The 27,444-nt window shown below is 36.7% G+C and overlaps 1 long non-coding RNA gene across 1 annotated transcript in view; it reads left to right on the top strand.

The window, feature by feature from the left end:
• Positions 1-1,997: 1,997 nt before the first annotated feature.
• LOC119156157 overlaps positions 1,998-27,444 on the top strand; it is a 321,003-nt gene continuing 295,556 nt past the window's right edge. Inside the window, exon 1 of the long non-coding RNA XR_005106986.1 lies at positions 1,998-2,062. This is a non-coding gene — a long non-coding RNA (uncharacterized LOC119156157). The remainder of the gene's footprint in view (positions 2,063-27,444) is intronic.

A 27,444-nucleotide genomic window follows, 5' to 3' on the forward strand; every position in this document is an offset into this window, starting at 1 on the left:
CCTAAACCAAAGGGAGAACTGTGGGAAAGTAAACCTACATATTTCAAGTAAGAAAGTAGCTTGAGATCTTTACACATCATGCTTTTGCTAGTTGTTCTCGGTTCATGCTTTTGCTAGTTGTTCTCGGTAGCAGAAGTGGCTGAGCTGGTAGTGTTATGCTCTGTAGCACTTTGTAAGAAGGGGGGGGTGGGGGTGGGGGGTGCATATCAAAAAGATAAACTAGTGCACATAGAAAATACCTTGAGAAGGTATGTGACATAAATGACTGAAACAGCCCAAATGAATTTGCAACACAGCATACCCATTGCTGCTGGTTCTTTTTAAAGGGGAGTTTAAAAACAATCCACTGTTGGACGGATTTAAGGCATTAATTCTTGCCCATGAAAAAGTAAACCCAGGTTTTAATCAAATTTCTACCACAGTCGCACCCAAGCAGCTGACACTGAATATCTTTTTGGTTTGCGCTGTTTATTTCTGAAAAACAAGAAAACATAAAGAAATACATTAAGATCTAGAATTGCAGAATAGGGAAATAAAAACGGTTTGTCACAGAAGATTTTTTTTTTTATTGACATCTTTTGTTTGTTTTGATGTCTGTAATTAAATAGCTAATTATGTGTTTCTGTTGCAGTGGTCATGCTTTTATTACATAATTGCTACAAGTTTTTCTCTCACCACTAACAATATTTGTTTAACCTTAGTGCATACTAGTTACATACTTCATAATGTAAAAGCTTAGAAATAGAGTTATTGACTGTTACGATTAACTAAATCAGAGGGGTTCAAAGTTCTCTGCCATAAATTAAATATGTTGTGTGGCAAAGGATCAAAGATAATTAAAGGACGAAGCAATTGCAGTCATTAAACAATAAATATTATTTCAACACTGACTGAAGAAAATAAAAAAAAAGCAGAAAAACTGATGGCTTTTTAAAGGAGGGGAAAAAAGTTTAGCCTAGGGTAATAAAATGATTTTTAAAAAATAATTTGTACTCTGATCCTTTAAGCTTGCTTCTCTGTTTTCTCAAAAAGCATTTGATTAGGTGAGATGCAATTCAGTCACCTTCTCTTTTATTTTTTTCCCTTTTGAGTTTAGGCATAATTTTTGTCAGTATATTTCAATGTATTCATTAATTTTTCTCATTTGTTTATTTTATGCAAACCATAAGAGACATTTTTTCCTCAGTGAAGATTGCCTCTTTATTTTATTTTGAAATATTTGTATATTTATTTCATTAAATGAGATAATGCTTTTCCTTATTAACATAATTTCCAGTACATTAAACATATTTCTCCACAGACAGAAGAGAGGAATCAGATTAAATGACAGTTAAATCACTTGCAGCAATTTCAACTGTTAAAAGAAATAAGTGTCTCTGTTTTCTTTGTGATCACGAGATGTGCTGTAAAGGGAAATGAAATACTAAAGAAAGGAGGGAAAACATAAAGAAATAATGACTGACTTATTGCAGTAATACCACTGAGAGAAGAAAAACTCACTACAAATAAAAGGAAAAATAATATAGTGGGTTTGAAAGTTACCAAAATTCATTTCTTATTGATGAGATCAGTGCAAGCCTAATACTAAGTAAACTGCAGGAGGAAAAAAATAAAAAAAGGGCATCAAAACCCAAACAATGCCATAAACTATGGATGATGAAAAAGGAAATAAATACTATGCATTTGCAGGGCTATTATTCTAAATGTCTTTTATTTTTAAATAATTTATTTTTTATCATATTTAGAGAAGGGGGGAGAAGCAATTATCTGTTGGTAAACTAACCATGCACCTCTGCTAATGTATCTGCTAAACTAGTTAGGGTTCTCCTAATGCCCATGTGTCCTTACTGCAGATCTGTCGTGTTTTCTTGAGCAGGCATGGGGCTACATGAAGGGGAAGATTGGTTTTTTATTAACACTTACTATAAGATCTTCCAGAATTATTATAATAATAAATGTATTTATCTTAATTATATTTTTATTATTATTTTAATTTCCAGAGTCTGAACCAGCTGCTTTGAAGCGATCTTTCGAATGAATGACTAGGCTGTGAATTTCTAAGGTAATGTTCATGTTATTGTTTTGCCCTCAGTCAAGGTTTCTTCTGTTTGTGCTTTTAGCTGTAAACCAGTTATTTTTCACTGGAGTTATATGTGCCTGATCTTGTAGTCCAGAGTAAGGACTAGTCCAATATTTGCGTTTTCCCTTGTCTTTCTCACTCTCTGGTGAATGTACTCTACAACTTGAATCTCTTTATGCACGCTATATCAAATGCTGTGATTTTTCAGCCTTAAGGTGAAATCAGAGAAGGGGTTCTTGGGGTGGGGAATCCATTTTTAGCTCCCTGCTCTGTTTCAGAGTTAACTAGTAATATTCTTTTAAAGGATTTTAATTGTAATCTTTTTGCTTTTAAATGCCGCATGAGGAAAAGCGATGTCACTGTGGTACAGCATTCTCCCTTATGTGAAATGGCGCAGGAAAAGTGAGGTGGAAAATGGCACGGTTGTAAGGCTTTTACGGAATTGTTTTCTGGGGCTGGAGAGCAGGCTCTGCTTGGTACACTCATCTGCTGAAGCTGAGCAGGGTATGCTACGCGGTCATTACAGAAGCCTTTTGCACACTGGGGTTGATGTCCCTTGTGTCCTCTTTTGCAGTTATATTTGTTGTGCCAAGGGGAACCGTCAGGGAATGGAGGTGGTAATGGAATTTAGCAGCTGAGGAGACTCTAAGAAATTACAGTGCATGTGAAACATAATTAAAGAAATAAAACCAGAAGCATCTGTCATCATCCTCTGCGGATGTCAGCCAAGTGGGGATTGCTCCCGCCAAGCAGAATCACATCTGTGTTGCTATGAAGGTGCATCAGCTGAGCCCTTTCTCACAAATGCTCTAAAGTTTCTAGTGGGCTTGGGTTGAGGGTCATTCCAAGTTCTGCTGCAAGCTTGCGTCTAAGGGAGCTCTGCAAAGCAGAGAGAGCTGGTAAGTGAAAATAAATGCATAGAAACATTTCTAATGATGGTGCTTATACTTACAACCTTCATTAACATATTTTCAGAGGGCATAATAATCATTAATGTGTTTATTGTGCCCTTGTGAGTTGGGGCAGTAACGTTATCCTTTTTTCACACACAAGAAATTGAGACATAGACAGCCCAAGTACTTCAGCTCATGTGGGAAGGCTGCCAAAGACCTGTTCCTATTTGCTAAGTCCTCTGCAGGATCTTGACCCATCGTCTTGGCTTTAGGTCCTTGTTCAAGGTGCCTAAGACAGGAGATAAGTTGTGCTGGACTTCCTCTGCAGTCAGTAAAGGGATAGGGATCTCCAGAGAAAAATTCTGATCTCTGGGCATTTTCAGTCTTCCCCAATGGGTTTTGGAGGGTGTCTATAAAACCATGCTCTTCTCAGTAAAGTACCTTAAGAGACATTTTTGCATCTCTCTGCTCTGGACCTTCACTGAGGACATGATGTGAATCAGTACCATCATGAAACAGAACATTTACGTTTTTGCCTCTCATGAAAAAGCCCAGTGCAGCTGTAACTAACTTTTGAATATGCTTTGTCATGCTTGCAAAATGACATGTCTGACCATGACTTAGATCAGTGGGCACCTGACAGTCATAGCAGAAACAAGCAAATAAAAAAGTCCCTTGATGAGGTGTGAGGGTAACAGATGTCCTCCACTGGATTTTGTTGCAGTAGAGTCACCCTCTAAATAGCCATGAAGTGATGAGCTACTGTTGGTTTTGGTCTCAGAGAGATACTGGCAGGACAACCCAAACCTTACCTGTGTCCTTTTCTCTAGAAGTTGTTTCATGTGGGCTGTGACCCTGCAAAATAACTGGACACATGTTAAGCTTTGTGCATGTTGATTGTCCCTCTGAAGTAAAAAGAACTAATACTTAACAGGCAATGGCTCTGAAAGCGTTAGCAGGTTTCAGACTTCAGATTACAAAAGTGTGTGTCACAGACTTAACTGTTTTTAAAGAAAGTGTTTTCAAATAAAGCAGGTGATGAGAAAAATCTGTTACAGAATTTAACAAGTTTTTATTTTGCATGTCCCATACTGAGGCCATTTTTCTTCTTATACACCACAAGAAACTAAATCAGTCTTTGACCAAGAGGCTATGATGCTAAAGGTATTCTCAGAATAACATGATTTAGCTTTTGGAAAATATTAAAGCATGACTACATTGGGCTTTTTATGTTATATAACAGCAGTTTTCCCATTCCGCACTAAATATTATTTTCAGATTTCTCATCTTGCATGATATTGCCTATTTCATGCCTCTGACAAACTGGCTGAAACAAGCTCTTTTCCCCAAACTTGAGATATTTGTGGATAAAGGATTATTACCTGTGTGATATTTTAAAGAATGAATAAATTACACAATTGTTTATGCAGCCTTGCAGATGCAGGCAAGGTGTTTGGTTTCTTGTCCAATGCCACAGCAAAGGTCTGTGTCAGAGTTCAGAAAGGGGCTCAAGAGCATCGGGTTCCCCCTTTTTGTGCTTGGATCAGTAGGTTTAAGATCAAGAATGGTCTGGAATATGTACTGGAATGTTTTCTTGTTCCATTTTTCAGTTAGTATTTTGGCTCTGTGACATATTCTATCTGTCATATGGCAATATTTTAAAATTAGTGAGCAAATTTCTTTATTGATAGAGGTACTAAAATTCACATATATCTTGCTGGTTTTACTAAGCTCTGATGTGGGGAAGTGTGTGGTGGCAGCGTGTTGTTCCAGTCTTACATTTTGGCTATAATGTACCCTCCTTTTCTGGGGAAAAGAGCATACGCTAAGGGCAGAAGGGTGGCTTTGGGAATTGGTGTTTCTCTTGGCAGTATTTCGGGAAACCAAGTGAGACTTCATTCTCGGATTTGGTGGTGGGTTTTTTGGCCTTGACACAATAGGAATGGCAAAATGAGAGATAAAAAGTAAGCTTGATACCTCTGCTCTCCAGAGAAGATCTTAAAACAACGAGTATCTCCACTCCAGTCACTCTGGTCTATGTCTGACTAGATTATTGCTCTCCTGTTGAAATATGATGCAGCAGGGCAATAACATCACTGAAGTATGGTGGAGAAGTATGGAAATGCAAACTGAAGTTTGTGAAAGTCAGAATCTATATTCACTTTATCTATATCTAGAATTATTCATTCCTGTAACTGTGATGCAATTGCTTATCTCTGAAAATGAATCTGTGTGCTATACATTCGTGGTGCGGGGTTGGTACTGTACCTTCCCCCAAGTGCTGAGCAGAGCTGTTGATTCATCACAGGCTTGAGTCATATCAAGGATAGGATTTTTAACTTTTTCTTTTGTTTAGTTTGGTGGTTTGTGTTTTTTTTTTTTTTTTCCTGTGACTGTCAGTTCACTGTAATTTCCCCCTCATTTCTGAAATAAAATTCAAAGGGATTGTTCTAGCCACCTCTGAAAGCATTCAGTTTACTCCTTTCCTGATGGCACTTCACATCTAGTCTAGCTTTGGAAAGACATGAGGTTCACCCTGTTGGTCTGTACATCTTCTCCCTGCAGTGACTAGCGTTTTTAAACCTGTTTGCAAGGGACATCAAAGTTTCAGAGTAATTATGTTTTATGTGTTGTATAATTGCTGGTGTCTGGATATGGGACAGATATCTCATAATTATCTCACTGAGGAAAAGATGGACAGGACTCATTTGGTACCTTTCTCCTCTGCTAGCCTGCTGACCAGTCAATGTGTAAAAAGCTCAGGACAAACCACAGCATTTGTTGCTGTCCCATACACGATAAATGTAATGAGGTGGCATGGATGGGTGAAAAATGATCTTAGAAAACCAAGCTTCAATAGTTCTGTTGCTTTGTGGAACAGATTATTGTTTCTTTGTATGGAAATTCAAGTGGAAAATGTGGCTTAGATGGAAAAAAAAAAATGCATCTACTTAATGTTTCTCTTGATATTTCCAGCAAGTAAATGTGAACATAATAAAATGGTGGTGTTTCATGAAAAATATTTGTTAAATTTAGCTGGTTTCTGCTTAAAAAGGGGGGGAGAGTGATAATAATTGTAATTTGAAGTGTCCTTGGTTTCCTGCTTTCAGTAGACTTAAGATAATTAATTTGTTCTACTTGTAGTTTGTCTATTGATGCATCATCCCTTCTGAAACGTTCTGTGGGCCATCTTAGCCAGAGTTTCCTACAGTTATTTTTGCACTATTGTTAAACAGTACCATACAGGATGTTGCTTTTTCAATTTAGTGCGTGGGATCAGCACATAGTTTTCCATTGTGGCATATTTGTGTGTTTTTCACTTTTATGGTTTATATGCTAGCATACAGCCAGAAAGCCAAACTTTTTCCCCTCTATTTTCTTCTTTTGCATTGTTTAGTCTTCAGTGCCTTTACATCAATGATTTGTAGAAATCAAATTCCTGGAATATAATCAGTTTGCTTAAAAAAAGAAGGAAAGTTTGGAGGATACAGTTCATGTGGATTAGTGAGTGTTCTGTGAATGGCTTTATTTTCCTACCCAGGGCTGTTCAGAGGGGAAAAAAGCAAATGTCTATTTTTATTTAAACTTCTCAGTTCAGTCATTTAGTTTCAGATACCTCAGCATGCCACTTGCACGGAGACTAGTGTCTGCATCAAGAGCTTTTCTGAAGCAAGCAGAGCTTCTCACATAGGCAAAAATATGCCTGCATGGATATTGTTGCTTGACAAGGACCATATGTTTGCATTCGCTGTATACGTAACCCCAAACCAGGCAGTACTGGGACCACATGTTGTCCAACTACTACTTTATTGCAGTTGATCTAAAATTGACAACAGTTGTTTGGGTTTTTTTTACCATGCTGACAGTGTAGCTATTGTTTTGTTTAAGTTTGAGCTTGTAGAAAAGACCATTTTCCCTTAATTTAATTTCTCTATGGTATTCTTACATGACACTCAGATAAAGAAGTTCCTTATCTTAGCTATTAAAATAATACAAACTGGGCCACAACCACAAAAAAGTTATCAGCTCTGCCATTCAGTAGTTAGGTCACTGCCACACACTGGAGGATGATTTGGCTGTAATTTGGGGAAAGAACGTTGTTGTTAGCATGGCTTCTGTGAAAGAAGGGGTTAAAGTTTTAAGCAAAACAAATCAATCACTTGCACAACTCTGCTTTCTTATCTGTGTAGTTTCAAGGTACCACATATTTTTAGCTCACCTGGTATGCAGGAACCAAAGACCAATAACCAGTCTGAAATCTTGTACAAAAGTTGTGTTACAGTAAAGCCGCTGTGTTGGCTTCTTCTGGATTTTCCATTTGTTAAAAGTTGTTGCACGCTATGTGACCCATGATGTAAAGCCTACTGGATATGAAATACCCATTTTCTTTACTTTCTTTGGTTAGTTAAGTACTTTTAAGAATACCAACTGTGATTTGAGGTAAAGAATCCCTGCAGCAATTAGGATTCATTTACTACTGGAGCATTTTATTAATTACACATTTGTAACCACATGGATAGTCACAAAACCAATCGCACATGTCTGTATTTAGAGATTTGTAGACAGAAGATTTAACGTAAACATAGAAATGTTAAACTACTCATCTGTAGCCTGCAAAGAAGATAACAAGAAGGATTCTGTTCTCTGTATGATTTGTGAACAATGCTAAGTAAATATTCATCATTAATATATAATAACTGTTGCTTTTGGCAGTTCACTTTTCATTTAATTTGATAATGTGTCCAGTAAATGAAGTGGTACAGGCTGCAGTGTTTTACCATCACAATTGCATATTTTCAATCATTGTTAAATGAAGGCAGCTCAAGGCAAAGCTTTAACCCCCACTAGTTTTGTATGTGATAAAAAGAGAAGGCGCTATCAATCTTTATTGTCTGTCTCGCTTACTGTAATTGCATTCAATAGTCCACTGATTCTGTTGTCTGTGCTAATGTCAGGAACAGTGAAGAGCCAGATGCTCAGACTGGATCATATGCATCCAGTGGCCACTTTGATAAGTTAGCAGCAAGTCTCTGGGTTCGATGATAAATTGTTAACGCTATAGATTATGAGTAGCTGAACACTGGAGTGTATATGGAGAAACTTCTTACCTTGTTTTAAATCTGGCATTATGATGCTAGCTAAAGGGCATGCCATGTATTATTCAAATGCATGTTGCGCTGGAAATGTGCCAATGAGTCATTGTATCCCCATGAATGGCAAAACAACAACAACAAAAAACCAAAACAGCCTCAGAGTGATTTGAACATGACATTAATAGTCCTAAGACTGTAAGAAGTATTTCAAAATACTCTCTAGTAGGTCTGATTATCTGATTCAATAAGAGAGCTTTTGAATTATGGTATTTCATCCTTGAATCCATCCTACGATTTGTTTTTTCTTGGCAGCTGTTTTTCTTTAATTTGAAGTAGTAGCTGGAATGTTTTACAGAGTAACAAACAATAATGCTTTAGTGAAGTATGAACAGTGATACACTGTTGTGGGGGAAAAAATGTGTAAATAAGGGCACTGTGGAATAAGTTACTTGCTTCCTACATGTTACTTACACCTTTATTCTATGTTCCACGCCTAAGGTTTTTCACAGCTTAATTTTTTAAGCTGTTTAGTGAGTATCATCCCTTGGACAATGAGCTGTTAAAGGAGACCTGAAAAGACTGGGAACCCTCATCTTCACTCAGTTCACGTCACTGGGTCAGAAAATGATCCTGTTTTTTTTTTCTCAGGATAGATTTAAATGGTATGATCCCAACTGTGGACGGTAGTTGTATCAGGACAAGAGCGCCTTGCACCATATCACTTGTGGCTCATAGCTATGGTGCTTCTGACTGTATAGATAAAAGGTTGAGGTTTTGTGTTGTACAGCATATGACCTCCATTGTGGTAACTGTCCCTGTGTATTTTGGTGGGTTGTTAGCTCTGAGATTATAGCCAGCTTGAACGTAGACATTTCAGTGAATAAAATTCTGAAGAATTAGACCTTTTTTCACATGGTGGTGGTTCAGAGAGCAGCAGTTACTACCTCTGCAAATAAGAGAGGCAGGGACTTCCAAAGCCATGACTCAGAGGTGCTAGATTAAAGTCATTGATTCTTAGAAACTATGTCTTTAACAAAGACTGTCACGAAGCGGTTAACGGAACGTGTTGAGCAGAGTAATGTCTGAAAGACAGAACCAAAGTGTTTGATTCATGTACATACAGTGCATACCTGCAATATATACCTGTGTGCTTGGTACCCTGTGCCTGGAGTCCTGGTCTAGTACAGGGCATCTATACTGGAGATCTAGTATAGGGCATCTGCATCAACAGAGCTCAGTCTTTTCAGAAGTGCCTGCGGCGGGGCTGTGAGGCAGGCTTTCTGTGTGCTGGCCCCATGCTCAAAGCCTTCCTCCACGCAGGGTGTGCAGGGTGTTTCTCATCCCTGCTGTGAAAGCTGGTTCAAGGGTGCTCAAGATGAGAGCAAATGCCTTCCCACTGAGGAGAATGTCTTTGTGGAGCGTCTTTGGCACTGATGTTTTTGGGAAAAAGAAACATCGCTATCTTCTCTTAAATTTTAAAAGAGCAATTATTGTTCAGCGTTCAAGAGGCTGACTGAGATACTGTAGCTAGGAATTGCGTTCTAATTAATTTCTGGTCCAGGCTGGAGGCCTTCCTGCAGCCTTGAACTGGGTGTTTCATCTCCTGATGGGCACAGGACTAAAGGCGATCCTTTCTTCATTGCTTCTCTTGAATACTTTATGCAGCTTATTTGACTGCTGCAAGTGTTCTCTGGGTACATCAGCCTTCCCTTATGCAGCGTAGCCATATAATAAATAACCTCTGGTAAAGCTGGCCTTGACTGAGGAGAGGAACAGAACACTAGAATATCTGTGCAAATATTGGTCTTCATACATCGTGTCTGTCTTATGAAATCAAATTGCATTGTATTTGGAGATGTATAATGAGCTTCATGCTACTTAAAACTGCTGTTTGCAATCTGATGTGTACGTAGATGAGTCATTATTTGAGGGAGTTTGGAAAACTAAAATTAGTTCGTTAAATTCATAGTACCTACTGTTGCTTTTTTTTTTCCTTCGCATTTTGTTCAAATTAATTAAAGTGCACAGATGTTCAATTAAAGCTTAAAAAATCCATGGCTACAGCTGTTTTGAAGCCACATTGTTGAGATTTAACATGTCTAATAATGCTTCTCTCTCAGAAAAAATTCGATTAATGACTCTCTGCTAAATAATTTTGCATTGATAAATTAAAGGAAATGTGGAGTAAACTATAAAGAGATGTAGGCTGTCTGCTCCATTTATTAATTAGAATAATAAAGTAACCCATAAGGTACCCAAACAGAAGATCTGCTTTTCATTTTCTTATACTAACATGTGGAAAACCTGGGGTTCCTAGGGAAAACTTACTGATTTAGCTGAAAATTATTGATACCTCTCTTGCAATTCATGGAGAGGTAACTTGAAATAGCTGCCATGGAAGAGTCATCTACTAACAGTAACCCATACTGGGATTTTGAATTCCTGCAGCGCTGCTTTGTAACGTGGAATAATAGCACTATCTTGCATTTGAGACATGGTAACTGTTAATAGCATTGAGGCATTTAATATAGATTGTTATATTCTAATATAAAGAAAGAGAGCTTAAGATAATATGGAAGAGATGTCATGGTAACAGGTACTGCAGAGATGCTACTGGACCAGGTACAACTTGAGTTGCGGTTGTGCTGCTTAGGGAAGAACCTCAGACGTGGAACAGTGAAGGTGAGTTATATGTGGGGATCAAAAGGTATTTTCTGTTGTGTTTGTGGTATATGTGTGTTGTGCAAGGTATCCACCAGTTTCTAAGCAGAAGTTATTGAAACACATTAGTTTATCTAGGGTGAAGAGTGAAATATAGAAGAGGAGTTTAATACTTACTTGAATTATCACATTGTTTCTCTGGAAGGCCAGCTGGTATAATCCTGTGGGTTTGACTGAGGTCAAGATTCACCCCCACAATAAAGTCAGCAGTAATCCTGCTTTCCACCTCAGAGGATTTTGCCCTTAAGTTATTTTGTTGTTAGTAATGTTGTTACCAAGCATTAGTTAATAGCACAGAAGTGATGGAAGTGTACCATGAGCTAGGTACTGTCCCCAAGGATGTCACATCCCATGCTTCAAATACTTTGGCAGTGTGTTTAGTTTAAATATGCTGCACACAAATATAGACATTTTATGAGTAAGAAAGTTAATAGTAAGGTCATGTTCAGTAAAGGGAAATTGGACTTCGTGTTGACGTTTCCTGTGTTAGGCCAGAGCTTCAGCTACTAAATTAGAGCATCTCCACTGGTACGAGCAAAGGTGGGCTTGTTCGTGCATTTTCTGTACAAGTTAACCCCTGTCTTCTCAATGGTTTTGACTCTAAATGGCTTAGTTTAGAAGTAATTTTACAAAATGCTGCATTTGGCTCTAAGGGAATGTCTTACTGCTTAAAAAAACAGGGGCTTGTATAGAAATCGATTACCACTTCGGTGAGATACCTAATAATTGAAAACAAACAGCACACAAAAAAGGAACTACAGCAGAAGATTGTTTTGGGGCCGTTTTCTTTATTTTTAAATACCTGCCATTAAATCTAACCTAAGTAATTTTTACGAGGTAGTTCATTGACATTCACACAGAAGTTTTCTACCAGTGCGACACATTGCTTTGCACTTGTAGAGCTGTGTTGTTTGTAGTGTATTAGTACAAGGATCATGTTACTAGTGCATTCAAGAGTGGTTTTTTATTTGTTTTCAGTTCTCAGGTAACATTAGAAGCAGTAATCATACCTGTCTTTTTAAAGTGATGTAGCTTCACTGAATGATTTTTGAAATAAATTTATTTGCAGTGGTCTGCTAGACGTTAATTCAGTTAGCTTTCTGCCATAATACATGGTTTCTGAAAGCTCTACCAGAGCAGCACATTAAGAGAAAGGAACTGATTTTTGTCTGGGGCCAAAACCAGAATTTCGTGTGTGAAATATATTATGTTTTTGCAGCTGCAAATAATTCAGAGTAAATATAATGGCTAGACCTATTGCTTCATTTGTGTTTGTAGATGATTACATTTTTGTCTCTCTGCTTCTAATTTGGCTCTCAGGCAAAGTTACTCATTTATAGCCAAGCAGATCAGGATCTATACATCCACCTCCCTGTATTGGTCTCTCAGTTGGGACACAGAGGAATTGAGAGCACCAAGTGTTTATAAAAAGCTATATGGCATTTTTGCTTCTTGTTGGAAAGAAACTATATGGAAATCAAAAATATGTATCCAATATTTTGTTTAGAGGGGTGTGGAAGAATCAAGTTTAGAAATATTCTGATACTTTTCTAGAATGGTACAATATTCAGAATTACTGCACCTAGATCTGAAACCATTGTATGTAAAGGAGAAAATTCTTCCCTTTGACTCAAAACCCATTAATTTCAGAATCAAAAATTTAAAATAAAAATTTCTTTGAGGTAAATTCTTAAGTAAATTGTTTCAAATTAAGAAACCAAACCAATTTTCTTTGAAAAGATAAAGAAAAGCCCCTTAACCTAGAAACAGATTACTATGTGAGATGAAATTTCATAGTTAGGACCAGTTTGAAGAAGGAGAGAAGAATTTCTGAAATATTTCAGAAGCATTTGAATTTCTTCCTGAAAAAGTTTTGGCATAAAATTTCCCTCGGTTTGTGGTGTACCGTGCTAGTTAAACTTTTCTCAATTATGAGGCAGGAGCCTAAGTCCATAGCCTTTTCAGGTCAATAGGAGCTTTGCAGTTGAATCAGTAGACCTAGGATCATATCTAATGAAGTTGCATTTAAAAATAAAAGTAAAAAAAAAAAATCACCTTTTTCTATTTTGCTTTTAAAGCAATGGAATAATGGGGTGAATAGATTTCTGTCATGGGAACTCAGTCCTCTGATTTCCCGCTTATGTAGTAATTTCCACTTGCTTTAAGTGGAACATGGTCAGTAGATATTATGCTCTTCTGATTAGATGAAAATCTTCATCTTTGAAATGAGACTAATAACTGTGCAAAATGAAAGTTCTTAGAGAGGCTTTTAACTTTTCCCTTTTTACTTCTCATATGGGTTATATTAGTAGTGATCTGGGCTGATTTAAAAAAAAACACCTGCTGATGCTTTTTATGCATTTTTCTGTGTTTGTAGAATTGGTTTGAGTTATTTGTACAGAATATGGAGTGTAAAGTTTCCTGGCTTTAGTGGATTCCTCTTATATTTTAAAATACTTGCATGCTGAGAAACTAGTCAGATTACTCCGGTGACGTACCCTTTCCATGGGAGTTTTGGGAAAAAGCTCAGTATTTTTAACATGTGTTGTAAATTCTTAATTTGGGTTGCCCCAGAATTTGAATGGAGGCTATGTGTGTTCCTGGAAGTCTTGTCAGCACATCCTTCAGTGAAGGGATTCAGTATGTATGTAACGTCTGTAAAAAGGTGTATGAAAAGCAGCAGCAGATACTTCCATGAGCATTTGTGAGGTGAAGTCTTAACATCATTGCTAGGTATCTGCACAGATGTCAAATGGCTGTCATAAAAAAAAATTAGAGACATTCAGGTGTAGAAAATTATTCAAATTATGTAAATATTCGAATGTTTTATATAAAAATAAGAAGATGCCACCTTGTGGTAAGAAAGATTTTAGTGTATCCTGAAAACCTCTGGGTGAATAGGGTACATCTGAAATCTGGCAATGATTTTTGTAATTTTTTTTTTTTAAGGGAGAGTTTAATAAGTGAAATTATACTTTAGTTAGACAATTACATGACCAAACTTCCCCTTTCCCATGCGTTTTCCTCCTCCTTACAAATGTACTGTTGTACCCAGGGTATTTAAAGGACTGTTGAAGCAAGAGCTGAATATTTTCAAAGTTTCTGATTCCTGTGTTTCCAAAGCTACTTGTTGTTATCCCAGAAAACTGGAGCTGGGAGGAGGGACACGCCTTTAGCCTGGGTAGTGGCTCTTATAGCTGAGACTTCTTTTTGTAGTTACCACTTTCTGGTTAATACTGTATGTATAGGATGGGATAGCAGAGTAAAATGTTATCTTTATTTTGTGCTCGGCACTTAGACTGACTATTGTTTTATTTGTAGCCAAAACTTATTTATGGAGAAATAAAGGTTTTTAAAAGACTGATAACATTTCTAAATTTATCTAACAGACAGGCATGTCTAATACCTGTTATATTATGCCATTCTTTATAATGGATTATAAAAAGTTTGTGTTTGCCTTTGCACCTATTCAAACCTTATTTGCAATTATAAGGTGATTGTGTATCCTAACAGCATCCTCTCTCTCCACGATGCTGTTCTTTAAATGTTTGTTTAGATTAAAAAAAAAGAAAAAAAAATAAGAAAAAGACCCCAAACCTTTTAATTCTGTATTCTAGTTTCTGTGGTTTAAATAATCTACTGTGTCTGCAACACAATTAGTGAGACCACAGTATAAGTGTTGTCATATACATGACAACAAACTACTGTTGTCTTACAACATGTTTAGGTCCCTTTATTTTACACATTGGTAGTCAGGAAAAAAATGCAGAAAAAATAATAATTGGAAAATCCTGTAGTCCTAAAATTTGTGTGCATGCGTGCACACACATATGCTCCTTAACAGCAGGGAATGTCTACCCTGTGCAGGCACTTGTATATTAATGCTAAATTTTACTGCTACTACTACTAATAGTAAAGAAGGGTTTAGCAATTTTCCCCCAATTTGAAGAAGTATTGTACTTGTAATTAAAACATACTTTCTCTTAACATAATTTATTTCCTTGCATAATGTAATTTGACATAATATTATAAATGTATATCTCTATGCTTCATGACCCCATTATGAGGACAATTTTTCCATAGTAATTTATTTGTGTTCTGTTTCTTCTTGCTTTCTGATTACACAATCAGTATTGTATTGTGCAGCCAACATCCTGATTAAAATGAGACAAAAACCTATACAGCTTAGCTTACTGAAAACCTCTTCTTGTTCCCCAAAAGACAATGGCAAAAATTTTACTTGTTGGAAAAGACAAAAGTTATTAAAATGAATTTCAAATGGAAGAGTAGAAGGTGGAGCTCCAGCTCCCCGTGAGAGGAAGGCAGGATGGAAAGTATAAGCCACAAATGCAGTTTGGAGAAGTATTGCAGGAAAAAAGGAGAACCATTGGAAAGTTGGGATTGACAAGAGGGATTTGGGAGAACTTTTCTTATTTTTCTCCAGATTTTAGGATCACAGTAAGGTACAGTGTTTTTCACAGCAACAATTTATTTAGTTACCAGAAAATAATAACAAACAAGCAAACCACCAAGTGATTTCAACGCAGGAGTCATAATGATACCAAATGCAGAAATAATGTTATTTGTAATTTTACCTTTACCACCAGGCCTGAGAATCTGAACAGCCCCGACGGTGGGTGGCTGCTGTGGACTTTGCCTACCCCAGTTTACAGCTGCAGTGTTTTTAGACTAACCCAAAACGTGCTTGATAAATAGTACAAGGAAACCTATTCAGTCACTTGAGAAGCCTTACTGTACTATTAGTCTGGAATAATTTTTTTTTGTGATTAGAATTAAACACACATTCTGGTAAACAGTAGGATTAAATAGCCCAAATTGTATGTAGTTTTGTTTGCGCTTTGATTTCCTTTGGGTTTTCTGTTCATGTTTTAAAAACTTTTTGTGAATAATGTAGTTTCTGATTATTAATTGGCTACTAGTTAGAAAAAAAATTATTAATATCTAGAGAATATTAACAAAATGAATGCTGAATGTATAAGCATGGTCATTTGCAATGCTGAATTGATCTTGGGCATAATCAGCCAAAGAATTGAATCTTAATTCTTGAGACCTGAATGTATCCAGAAAAATATGAGAAACTGAGTTGCAGCTTTGCGTGTTACACTCTGGCACCCTTACTTTATTGATTCATTTTGTCATTTGTGAATGTGTTTAGATGGATCACAAGCAGCAACAGTAAATTAATCAAAGGTATTAGAAAATGGTGTGCAACAGATATTAGCAGTGGGCCAAGTTCAGTAAAATGCTGACTAATATAAATTATTAATTTTTTAAGAAACTCATTAAAGCAGAAGCTTGGCCTCGTGGTCCATACCTAGGTTTGGGATCTGTGAGCTCCTAATTTCAATACCCTACCTTTTTTTACTAGCTTTTCCTCGTAGCACATACAGTCTTATGTTATCTGCTCTTACTTCCTATAGAAATAATCCTATTTACTACAGTGGTACTACTCGAAATGTTAAAACTCCAAGTATTTTTAGCTAGAACTTGTTGGAAAATAGGAAACGTCTTATGGAATGTTTCTGACCAATTTTAATTATTGCCATTAATGTATCATTGAAAAATTTTAAACATAATTTCTTTGGAAGGTATGACCGGCTCTTTGAAAGTGGGGGAAAATACTTATTTTTAATCACCTTCATCTCAAGAGCTGTAATTGAGGTTATGAAGTTATACTGGATTAACAGGTTAGTGATTTTTTTTTTCCCCAATATGGAGAAAAAAACTATCAGTGAGTTTCTTAGTAAAGTTTTTATAAGTGCTCAACCTTTGAACACAAATGCAAAATCAAATGTTTTAAGTTAGGGCCATAAGCTTCACATTAGAAATTAATCATGAGGTGTTTTGTTGATAAAATCTCTCTCATTTGAAAATGTAATTTATTAACCAGCACAATATCTATTTCAGGGCATTATTCAAGCTCCAGTAAAGATTTTCATAATATTATAATAATGTGCCAATATTAAGCCTTGTGTGAAAGGAAAGCACTATTTTCTCTTGGCTCTCACAATCACCCTTTTTTTATCCCCTCTGGGATGCAAGAACAGAAGACCTAGGGACCTGACCTGCTATTTGCTGGCATAACAGAGAAGTTGCAACTGATCTTGAAGTAGATACAGTTGTTGTTGGGGCAGCAAGACTCCAGTCCCTTGTAGCTGGCTCTTCGCTGGCCACAGCCACTTCTGCCTGTGCTGTGGGCGTGCAAGAGAGGTGGGATGCTGATGGCTGAGTAGTCATTCCCCAAAGACTTCTGTGCTCTTCCATGGATGCAACACAGGTCTCTGTTTCTTGTTAGGGACATACATGGGTAGTGAAGGGTCTAACGAAGGCTTCAAGGTAAAGTGCATCCCATCTGTTGCACCTTCATCTTATTCCTGCCCCTAATCCTGTCCAGCTTTGCACTGCTGTTGGCTCTCACACACATTCGGCAGTGGAAAAGAATAGGTGTAGCATATTTATCAAAATGGACTGAAACAGATGGAAGTCTTGGGATTGTACAGTGTTTTCTCTTTCTGTGCTTGATAAAGGTATAGTCAGTAAAATGCTAGCAGACTATTAGTTCGGGGAGGGGGGGGGGAGGAACTTGCAATTCCCCTTGCATTTGCATAATTTTCTTTACGTTGTAGAAATAATTTAATGTGACTCTAACGTGTTGATTCTGGGAAGCCTTATAGAAAGGCAAGAAGTACATGACAGCACCTGAACTGTGCTATTTTGCCTGTGCTGTAATTATTTTCATTTATGAAATTCTAAATTCTAAATTCTGTTTTAAATATTGAATATTTCTGGTGAAATGACAGCTTGTGCTAGCTTTAGGATATGCCTGCTTGGTAATTATTCATGAGAAGAACAGCTGAAAACAAACTAGTTATACACCTTGGCAAGTCACTGCGATTTTAATTCTGTGAAATTTCCCTATGGCCATGTGACTTTATTCTAAAGTACTCTAACAGTGCAGATGTCCAGAATGCCGTAGCTGTTACAAATGTTATTCCTGTATTCAAAGTTTTGAATCATCAGTGCTTCAGGAAAGGGGGGGTGGGGGGCGGGGAGAAAAAAAGAAAAGAAGAGGGAGGAAAGACTGATGATACAGCGTGTGTTTTGAGTGTTTGTCACATACTTCATTATGTGCAGCTATCATACATTACTGGAACACAGATACATCGTAAGTAATATATCTCAATGCATGTTCAGGGCATATAATGGAATTTACAGTGCCTGGAAGAATGCATCACTGAAATGCACTAAGTATTTTAAATTATCTTGTTTAAGCTATGATACAATAGGCAACATCAGCACTGACATTTTTGGAAGTTTAAAAGTAAGATAATTTCTATGTTACATTGGATGAAGAATTGAGATGCTTCAGATTTAGCTAAAAATAAAACATTTCTCTACTTTCGCCTTTTCTTTTTCTTCTCCATATGGCTCCTGAAACATTCCTTCATTTAAATAGGTTTTAGAGCTCTTTCCTTATAGTTCCTAAAGCATTCATTGCTTATGAGAAAAAAAAACCAACATTTTAGCATGTGCTATTTTTGTTATTCTAATTAGAAAAAAACAGCTGGTCCTGCGCAGCTCTGACTGTAGTCTCTTTCAACACATTGTTCAGATTTTTTTTCCCTCTTTTTCTGTCACGCTACAGGCTACCACCTTTTCTCATCCCACATGAGCCACCCCCCAAAACACCTGCATGCGCAGCCTTAAGTATCGCATCTGCCAGGGAACAAAAAGAAAATACTTTATTGGTCACAGGACACATACATCAAATTATTCATATTAGGAATATATATATTCACAAGTAAGTGGAAGTGACACCGGGCTAATGGCCAGTAGCTTCGTTTTCCATTCAGAGGTATTTTTTTTGTGTCTTTAGCATGCATTCTTTCTCATACATATAAACCAACTTAACTGCTTTCATTTTTTAAAAAAAGGGTAATCAGCCTTCACTTAGGATTTTGATATCTGTAAACGTGTGTGCCTACAAATAATCATTGAAGCTGATCAAAGTCACACTCTCTGTTGCTATGGTAATGAATCCCCATTTTGTTTACGGATGGGTATGCGCCACATGACAAGAAATGATGTCAGGTGGAAAGCTGAGATAAATTAAATTTGTGGTCTGAAGTTATTAACATATGTTTTGTGTGAGTGTGTGCATGTGTATTAACTAAGAAAGGGAAGATTCAGAATATTCTGTTCTTTTAAAATGACATGGAAACACTGTGCTTTACAACATAAATCACGGTGTAGTTTATTCCACTTAGATGAAAGAGACATAGAGTGGTTGGGGCAAGGATGTTTCCCTGGCACGTCCAAATCAATGGAGCTGTTCTTTAGTAGTCCTACACGTTATTTAATTTCCCTGTCCATTGTTTCCTCCTCTTTTCAATTCCGTTTGTTTATTAGATTGTTTTTGCAACTGTCTCTAACTTTACATACATGTGTTTTGTCTGAATGGGAAGTCAGAAATTATTTCTAGCTTAAAGTAAAAAACTCATCACATTTATTTACAAATAATTGCACAGTTATGATTCTTTTGGAAAGCAGAAAAAAATCATACAATAAATATTAATTGCATTTCAAAACAAATGCTATAATACATTGATAATTTTGAAACACACTTTGAAGTCCTAAAAGCATGCAATTAAGATGAAAATCTGTGTATCTGTCAATTAGAGTTTACTTCTGTTTATGCAGTGTTTCCCCTAATGCCAGCATTCTCTGCCAGTTGTTGCAGGAGACTGGCCTTTATGGGTCAGAATCAATTGCAGATAGGTGCAGAGGAAAATCAAAAGCCTGTAGTGAAATAATCATTAAAGGAAATTTGTTTCTATATAAATTTTGGATACGACAGCCTTTTCTTTTTAAGTTTTATATATATGTGTATGCATGTACATGTGTTTTTGGAGAAAATGATTGGATGTGTTTTCCTAAAAGACACTGTACTAGCTATTGCACAAAGCGTGGATGAGAAGCTGTTTTATCAACAGTAATTTTCTCTTCTTGGTCATGTGTTTACACAAAAAGGATAACAGAAATGCCTCCAGCCAGCTGAGCTTTCAATTTTGCTGACTTTCAGTTCCACCACTCCTTGTAGCACCTGTCAGGGTACCTGAATGAAATCCCACTGAAGTCAGTGGAGAAACTCAACAAGTTCATCAAGTTTGGGATTATAGGATGGTGACCATACAAAAAAAGCAGAAACCAGCAACTGAAATCCATAGTGTTTCTGATTCCTGAGGGTATGGGGACTTCACACAGAATTAAATAAATTGTGTGTCTGATAGATTTTCCTAAGGAATAAATTAATCCTCTTTTTAGAAGGTGTAGGCATTAGCTGAGAGGCAACAGAAATAAGCTTTTGCAGAAAATCTTGTACCACAATAACATCGGAGGGGCAAGGCTGTTAGATGTGACAGGGATAGGGAACTACTGGCAAACTTAGCCAATGCTTCGGTGTTCTAGCAGAATGAAACAATGCCAATTTTTTCTTTTCCAAAGTGTGGCTTGTCTAGCATATTCCTGTGCAGAATATTAGACTGGAAACATATTAGAAACACAGATTATTAGACTAGAAACAGAGACTGCAGCAGTTCTATTGCTCCAGCTATATCTATTAAAAAAAAATCCACTGAAGATGCATTGGTATTTTCCTACGTTTATATGTTATTATTTAATATAGGATCAACACTGAATTTGTTACTTTGAAGGCCGCAGACCATTCTTCTGTTTTTTTTAGAAATATAATAATCTCTTTAATTCACGTGCCATGTGGTGGTGTACCACCTAGCAATAGGTGCGTAATTGAGGGCAAAATTTGACCCTTTGATTCTGTAAATCACATATGATCATTACAGAAGAGCTCAGATCTTTAGACGTTGTATGATTGCCAGCTCACCAGCCACCCTTCCTTTGTCACATTATTTTTTTAGAGTCTGACACTCTAATGAAAGCAATACAAAAGGCTGCCAGAGCCCAGCTCAGAATGCCCAATTTGCTTTGACTGCCATTTTAGAGAGCAAAAGTGTGTTCCATTATTTGTATCGATGTTAGGATGAACTTAGAATGGCAGTTCTTCTGGACAGGGGCTACACCTTTAGTTTCCTTTAAAGGGTTGTGCAGAGTGTGTACATTTGTGATATCATGTAAATAATAATTCAATAGTAGGAAAATTAATTGCATTGCTCAAGGTGGACTTACAGACTTCTGTTGGCTCTGTGGAGCACTAGGATTTAAGCATTACTCAGTTTTCAGCCCATACACCTAAGCGATAAGATTTCGCAAGATTTTGTGTATGTCTTTGTGTATAAAAGCTGAGCAACCCTCATTTTCTTTGGCCCAAGCTTCTAGAATAATCCACAGTACATCCAGTTGTACTCATTACCTGATGCCTGTGGCAAGGAGAGAAAGTGTGCTTTTTGGCACGCTGTTTTGAAAATCTTGAATTTCTTTTCCTTCTGTCTTTCTCTGCTGCGAACTTTTTCTGTCCTACTCATCTGAGATACTTGGGGAGAATGAGAGCATTAAAGCAAGCTTGTCAAATGTTAACCTGATAAAGAAAAGGCTTGGAAATTCATTTTGTTCCCTGGAGAGAGGCTGTATTATTCTGAGGTGCCCTCTGCTATGTCAAGAGCTAAAGATGCTTCATGAACCACACCTAGGCAAAGATGAGTAAGACCCTCCCTTCGAAAGGCTTAGACCTGTTGAGCATCCTTTTCATCATTACAACATACAGTACATTGGAGCGTCGCGTCTCGGATTAATCATCTCTTCCCACAAGTAGAATTTCCTTTTGTTAAGACCTTAGGGAAGCAAAATTTTTCAAAATACACGCTGGACGAGACTGAAGGGGATTTTTATTTCCTTTGGAACCCCATTCACAGAAGCAAACCTCCATGTTTAAACTTAAAAAACAGAGGCAGGAAGGGTTTCAATTCAGAGAAAGAAAGATGCATTGGTTCTGAGATTCTGTGAAGATCCTGCATTCTCCTGAGTGCTGGAGAAATTTGTGAAACTCATTATCTTCCAGTCCAGCATTTTAAAGAAATCCCTGACTATATCAAATTTAGCTTTGGCATAAATGTGTGTAACTAATATTAGAACTCTAAAAATGATCTTGTTAATCATCGTTTCAAAACAATGCTTAGATATTCTTAGAGGTGGGGTTTGGTTTTTTCAATGGAGTCAACTGAGGCTTAATTTTCTATGTATTACACGCACGGATCTTGAGCCCCAAGGAATTTCTTCTGAGACACAACAGTGAGAGCGTATCGCTGCATGTGAAAAATACTTTTACCATTGTTGCTCGACATAGAATTTTCTGACTTCAGAACACGTCAAGAAAACCTGAAAACCAAACCGAACCCAGTCATGTCCCGTCCCCCTTTGCCCCTTTACCTACTACTTTTCATTCTGAGAGTTGACATGTTACAACAGAATCTGAAATTTAGGTTTTGAAAATGAACTCAGTTTTAGAAAACCAGGTGTGTAGAGGTTAAAAAGAAGTTGGATGCACAGAGTAAATTTATATATGCAGTACAAAGTTAGGCTTCCATATGATTTATTGGGTTCATTTGCTTCCTTTTTCTACTTTTATTCTGGATCTTTCTATTGTTATTCTTCAAAAGGAATACGGTACAGCAGATTCATCAGAGGCCATTATTTACTGATTCTGTATATTGTTTTCATAATGGTTGAACTCAGCAATTCATGAACTGATTATTGAGTTTAGCAAGTGGCTAATGAATCATTGATGCTGGCTCAGGGAGAAACAGATTCCTCATGTTTCTGAAAATCTGCAGGTTTCCTCCAGATTTCACTACTGGTTTCATTCATTCTATTTCTTCCCTATCTTCTTCTCTTGGAATATTACCTTCAAAAAATCCAAAGCCATTGACCACTTCAATAATTTCGAGTGTTTCTCACCAGTAGGTTAGTGACCATATATTGACTAAAAGTAGATTTAAGGAAGAATCAACAGGATTTGCAAATTTCATGAGGTCTCAGGCAAATGAGAAACTATCAATAAACTTTAAGTCACTATAAATCAGCTACGAGATGGCACTAAAATAATACACAATTTCAAATGAATGATTTTAATAAGTTAGCAAAACAGAATTGTTGATTAATATAGCATAACTTATTTCTTGCTTATTATGGAATGGTAATGAATTATTATTAAAGATACTATATTATAGTTGTAATTTAGCAATGAAAACTTTAATAGCGGCCTGCAAAAAAAGGCTTTTTTCATTCTCATTTTTATCTTTCAGCTTTTTGAAATGCATGTCCCTACAGAATTGTTACAAGATAATAGAACTGAAAGATTTATTTCTGATAAAAGGTTTAAATTGCAACAGCAAAATATAATAGCCCAATAACAAGAGTGAATAGATATTAAAATAAAGAAGAAAGAAAGAAAAAGGCATAGACTTATTGCTTACCTGTCTTCATGAAAATGGATCCGTCATATTGCAACTTGATAGTAGCTCCCTATAGCCTGCATGTTGGAATTCAGAAGGGGGATAGACTCACAGGGTTTATTCACTGGTTGCATTGCAATGTGTGTGTTCAAACTCTGTAGTAACAGATTTTCCTGAAAGTAATTTCTGTGTGGATTAAACCTTACTTATCACCTTCACCTTTCCCATAGAAGAAAATTACATTTGTTATAATCTGCCAAATTTCATTGTTATCATTTCTACTAAACTGTTACTGAGAATGGTAGAATTTATTTTTTTTTTGTATTTTTTTATTTCTGTGTTGAAGTTGAATAACATTTGTGAAATAAGAAATTCCAGAAGTATACATTAAACATCACTCACAAGTTTTGAGGGCTTGTTCGTAGTGATAACTGATTTGAAATCAAATTTCTGCGGTCATCCATACCATTCTCACGCTAGTGGAATAATTGTTTGGATATTTGGTTAGGGCAGCATCCTGTAGATTAAGTCGTGAATAGACGGAGTAAGAAAATGAGGTTTGGAATTTCTTTTAGCAGGTTGTAAGCATATTCTTTTTTAAGAGAATATGTTAAGTATTTCATGAGGAGATAAAAATGTTTCTGTTTATGTAATTCATTACATTGCCATGAGGGCAACGTGGAGTTGCAGATAATGTACTGGTGGTCTCATGTAGGCTCCCTTTGGTCATGTGTTATATTGCCGTCTCGGGTAGTTGGGAGTATGCTCTTGCACTTTTGCTCTGCCTCTGCCTCTTCTTCTCTCTCATCCCCCCACCCCACCCCTGCTTTTCTAGGTAGAGAGGGGCAGTTTAAATCTTATTGGAGAACTCGGTGTCTGGAAAAGATGAGGAGGGAGGATAGGGATGAACCAGAACTACTATTATATAGAACAGGAAAATTGGCAGGCTAGAATATTTATGGTTTTGATAGTATTTCTTCCAATCTTGCTCATAAAACCAGTTCATCATCAAAACCAATGTGAGTTGAAAAAGTCAATTTTCTATAGGTTCTGTTGAAACTTTCCAAGCAGCTCTTCTTACAGTTCGTTAGTAAACACGTGGTTTTGTGGTTCTTCTCATGGTTCAACACCAATCAGCATTTTGGTCTTTATGAAACATGAAGATTCCCAGGGGCTGATAAAAAGACAATTTCTGCCTCTTGCAAACCCTGTTCTCTGAAAAGAGAATGCCGGTACCATTTTCTACCCCAAATAACAAACCCCCTGATTTTCCGAAGTCTGAAATCATCCTACTTTCACAGTAAGGGCAGTAGCAGGTACCTGTAGGTAGGCTGAACCGTTTCATCTTCTTTTTCTTTTCTGATTTCTGTTCACAGGGACTGTCTGCCATGTATGGAATTTAACTGCAGTTAGTAAGATCTGATTGAAATTTTCATGAGCAGTATCTTTGTTGGATTTGTTCAAAATAAGTGAGAGAAGATATTTTATGTAGTCTCCACATAGGTTAAAAAATTGATGAGAAAATCCTCTTAAAATTAGGAAGTAAATAAATGTTTTGCAGTATTGAAGTAATTGTCTTTCTGAGTATGATAGATCATTATAATAAGTTACATTTGTGATGTACATACATTTTCTAGGACAAAGACTGTGAAAACTTACAGGAACTTTAAGCATGTAAAATACCTGGATGTTTTTTTCAGGTGTATTTAATCCTGCTGAGGAGTTAACTTGTGGTGTTTGAACAATTATATTTAAGATGAGATTTTTCCTTTTTATTGCTTTTTTTTTTAATAGAATAATGAGATTTTTTTTAAAAGTATCTGTGAAATACTATCCCCCTTTTTTGTACTGCAGACTTGGAGAGAGTATTGTATTCCAACTTCTCGCAAACCACAGGAGCAGACCACATATCAGGCATAGAACAAAACAACAAAAAAGAAGTCCCCCAAAGTCTGACCAGAGGCTGTTAGACTTAAGCTGAATAGAGCTAACGCTAAGAGCCTTGGGGACAGATCCTCAGCTCAGCTGAGTTTGGTGTTGCAAATAGGATTGTTTACATCGGCTGAGGATGTGCCCCTCAGTGCTAATACTGGCTGGGAGAAGTTTGCTCTAAAGCAGACTTGCTGGGGTTTTTAAATAAATAGAAGCCAGTCTTTTCAGGTATTCAATACTCTCGTGTTCCAAGCTCACTTCTGTTCAAAGCTTGCCCTATGTGTATGTTGAATTTGATAAACAAGGCAGACAGACAATTTACAGATTCTATGCTTGTCGACTTTCTCCCCTTTTTAAAAAGAGCTGCTTGTGTGTGAAGCTTCTTGGCTGCATGGAAGTTATGATAATGCAAATAAGCCACACAGTCTTTCATGCCAATATTCCCTTCTTTCTACTTTTGTCCAGACTGGTCTGTGTACTGAGAGAGGTGAGCTATTAATATCGCCTTTTCACAGCTAAATTATCTGACTCCAGAATTGTTCACAGATTCTATTAAAGACCCCTATGGAGGATTGCTTCTACAAATAGGCATTTTAATTCATCCGGGTACACTAAGGTGTTACCTTCCTTTCATTAATAAAATGGAAACTCATAAAGAAAACCAGATTATACTGAATTTATGATCAAGTAATTTTGTTTCTCTTAGCTCTGGTAATAATTGTGGAACATTATTTCCTTGTTTCTTTTCCTTTCTTCTTCATATACCTAGACAATCTTAATTTCTCATGCTTATTTATCTTTTTTTCCCTTTTAATTTGACAGGAAAAGCTATCTAGGACCCCAGGAGGCAAACACTGAGAGTTAGGAATTGGTCCTTTCCATCTCCACTTTAATGAAATAATAAGTAATTGGTTCATATTTACCAATGCTTTAGAAATTCTAGGTTAGTCTCTGTGTTCTGTCTATAAGGATTTTTAAAATAGTAGTTTCTGGCTTTATTTTAAATACGTATTTTGTATTTTTTCTGGCATTTTGTCATCCACACTGTAAAGTGATTAATATCTCTCATCATGACTCCGAATATTCAACTTTTTACCTGCATGTGACTCTTTTTCCCCCTGAAATGAAGCTATCGGCTCAAGGTGAATGTTGTTAAGAGACGGATTGAATGAAGTTTCAGTACATTTGGAGTTCTCAGCAGGGACAGATCACCACAGTTTTACTGACACCAACCTCTCTCTGCCACTTTACATCAATGGCAAGCCTGTCTCTTTATTGACAGATGCCTTTTTTTGGGGGAAAAACCCAGAATCCAGTTTTTCAGAAGGCAGACATGCTATGGATCACTTCTCTGCTGCAGAGCACTTCTGAAGCACCTCTGCAGAGACCACTTCAGTTGAATGACTACTTCATGGACTTAAAACAAAGTGTGCAGAGCTAAATTTTCTCTGTAGATGCTTTGGCTAAACTTCCAGTAGTAGGTTATGCTTCTGAGATCTCTTTTGAAGCAACTGTAGAAAACATCCAGTGCATTTTCTGACCAGCTGAAGGCTTGTGATTCTGCTGGGCTCAGTACAGTACTGTGACACAACCTGCTGAATTTGAGAGTAACTGATACCAGCAAAATTTAAAGTGTCTTTGTTTCTTGTGCCTTCTCATTCAGTTGTTGACATCCTTTAAAATAAAGGAAATGAGAGTTCAAAATTAAATTTGAAAAAACTCCACATATTTAAAGTTATAGGAATCAATCAGATTTTAATCGTGGGCTTTGAAAACTGGCAATGAAAGTTGGAGAGACATATCTCCATTCACAGAAAGAAAGTATCCCTCAAATCACTTTTATTTTTTCTAAACACTTCTGATATTGTTTCCTTACTTGCCTACAGGATCATAATTTCCCCTTAAAACATTTAAAATGGTTCTTGAGTACTTGCTTGGGTGCATAATTCATCTCAAATTATGTACAGTTCTCACCGTTTTCTGAGAATTGTTGCTGATATTCCTTGAGGTGGCAACCACACTGTAGGTCACGGAAAACTCTAAGTACTCTGTAAGCTCAGTTTTGAATATCTGTTTAATGGAATCTTTTTTCCAAATTCATGACAGTTATACTATGTGTAGAGTGTGACCTAATGGCCATCTGCTCGAAAGCAAGTGTTGGTCCATGCCTCTTTCTGTACAACAGTTTAAAAATTATTTTACTTGTTATCATACAATTTTATATCCATGAGCTATTATTGAGTTAAAAATGAATGTTCTTTATTTCAAAATTGTTTCCT

The sequence above is a fragment of the Falco rusticolus genome, chromosome 12 (assembly GCF_015220075.1).
Source record: "Falco rusticolus isolate bFalRus1 chromosome 12, bFalRus1.pri, whole genome shotgun sequence".
Lineage (NCBI taxonomy): Eukaryota > Metazoa > Chordata > Aves > Falconiformes > Falconidae > Falco > Falco rusticolus.